We start from the raw sequence: 2,333 nt of genomic DNA, 5'->3' as shown, positions 1-2,333 counted from the left end.
TAAAAAACCCAAAATGACAATCATATATGTATAGCCATCACTAGTTAAAAATTCCATGTTTGATGCAATCAATAACCATGAATACATGCATCTTAGCAAAAAGTCAAAGCTTCTTCCATCATCATATTTTCAGAAATACTCCATATGAACACCAATTGCAGTTAGAAAATCACCATTCCTGCCTTGAAAACCAACCACCTTCCCAGGAGATGATGATGATGTAAAATAAACATACCCTTCTCCACTTTCTTGCCCATACAATCTTCTTGTTTGTGTGAATAGTGATGGAGGTTATCCCTTCCAATCCATTGAACTCCACAACAGGTCCATAAAACCCTGATATCCCAGTCAAACACTCCTTCTCACCATCCAAATCAACCTGTCGACAATCAAGATCATGGTTCTCCAGTCAGCCTACACTAATCATGACACTCATGAATTGCAACAAGAAAAAAAATAAAATGTAGATTTATGCACACTACCAGTTCTGTTTTATCCCCACATGTTCCTCCATGCATTTGTGACAAAATGGAATTACCATCCCTTTTAATTTATTCAAATTGGATGCCATAAATGACCTTCAAAGACTCTCCTAAATAAACACGTATTTGTTTGACATGAGAGAAAACTCCATCATCCCATGGCTTACCTCCAGCAGCCCCCCAAGGTCCTGCCTCCCTTGGCATTCCTGCTCCAGACATCTCACAACACAACTGCAGTGAAATGAAATTACTTAGTCACAGATATATTTAAGCATATTTAAACACTAAAAACATAAAAGAAATGACAACTAATGAATTTTGGAGACCATGGAATGAACCTCATGCATCGAATTGGAATTGTTTTTGGGAGCAGAGTTTGGAGATAATGATGGTGATAGTGATTTAGGAATCACATAAATCCCAATAGCATTAATGTATTGGCCAAAACGTCCATAAAATCCAATAATCATCCCATCTTTACCATCATACGAGAAAGGGGTGCCCTTATCAGAATTACCATACGGACCATAACGAATCTGATTTGTGTGAAAGCTTAAAGACATCAGCATCGGAGGAGAAAAAGAACCTCCAGAATTATCAATTGTCCCACTTATTGAAGTCAAATATTCGTTTGGGTAATCAATGCAAATCTGCAGAATTGAAAAAAGCTTAAAAGCATCATCTCTCATGAAGCAAACACATGACGTCTTCAACGACATCAAGAGGTCTCACAGATAACATCACTTACAGTGTCCGTTTTCTTGCCACCAGATCCACCGAAAATGGAGGTTTGAGTTTCACCTGTTTGAGTATGACAATCGCTTTGAAATCTAATGCGATCAATAAACCCAGCATGTACGATTGTGATCTTTTTAATATAGCCTTCTTCAGGCATGTAAAGCCAATATTCACCCTGTGAACCACCCCATGGTCCATGCTTTATGCATCCTTGTATTCTGTTTGTAGTTGTACCTCCCTATAAACCATATAAATTATAATCATAGTAGTAGCTTCATAACATGAAATAAGTGCAGAACAAAACGAATTGAAAGTTTGAAATCATACCATCCGGTTACCGAGATCTATGTATGTATTTGAAATCCACTACCTGAAACAATCAGTCAAAGTGAACATAAGCAGTAAGAGAACATTAATAATGATTATTTGTCGAAAAATCATACGTAGAAAGTTATGGAAGAAGTACTAAAGATTTAGAACAATATGCGTGATCATGATGCAGATCAGATAGGATGATCATACTACACTCTTTGTCATGCATTTCTAAAGTGAATTGTAGTAGTAAAACAAACCATTAGCATGATACACAATAAACTCCAACTAGGTTAGAAGGTAATTACCCGTTAAATGAAAAGAACGACTCCGTAAGTCGATCGATTGACAACAATACTGACTGGCATTTTCTGATTTTCCGTTTCCATCATATATATAATGTGAATGTTTAGCCAGCTTTTAGATTTCAAATGCGCATTTGTTTTACCCTACTAAAACAACGTAATCACTGATCAGACAGGTTGAAAGGATAAACCCTAATTACCTTCTGCAGTTGTATGCTCCGGTGGGCGGACGCAAGGCTTAGAAAAGGGGGTGGTGCAAATTCCCAATGATGTGAAAATTTATATAGGCAACAACATCAAAAAATAAAAAAAAATAAATAAATAAAAATAAATAAAAAAAAAGAACCTTCCAAATATTTATATTTAAATATTTTGCTGAAGTAACCTGAAACTTTTTTTTCTTTGCTAACATCCCCAATTTCATTACTTTTTTTTTGCTTAAAAAGTTCATTTTTTTCAAAACATTTAAGGCTTTTATTTTTGTTTAATATTTTAT

At 35.3% G+C, this 2,333-nt stretch overlaps 1 pseudogene; it reads right to left on the bottom strand.

Moving 5' to 3' along the window:
* Positions 1–2,095, bottom strand: LOC111876295 (agglutinin-like; annotated as a pseudogene).
* Between the last annotated feature and the right edge of the window lie 238 nt (positions 2,096–2,333).

Source organism: Lactuca sativa, chromosome 1 (assembly GCF_002870075.4).
Source record: "Lactuca sativa cultivar Salinas chromosome 1, Lsat_Salinas_v11, whole genome shotgun sequence".
In the NCBI taxonomy this organism is placed as follows: Eukaryota; Viridiplantae; Streptophyta; class Magnoliopsida; order Asterales; family Asteraceae; genus Lactuca; species Lactuca sativa.
This window is presented reverse-complemented; position numbering and strand designations above follow the sequence as displayed.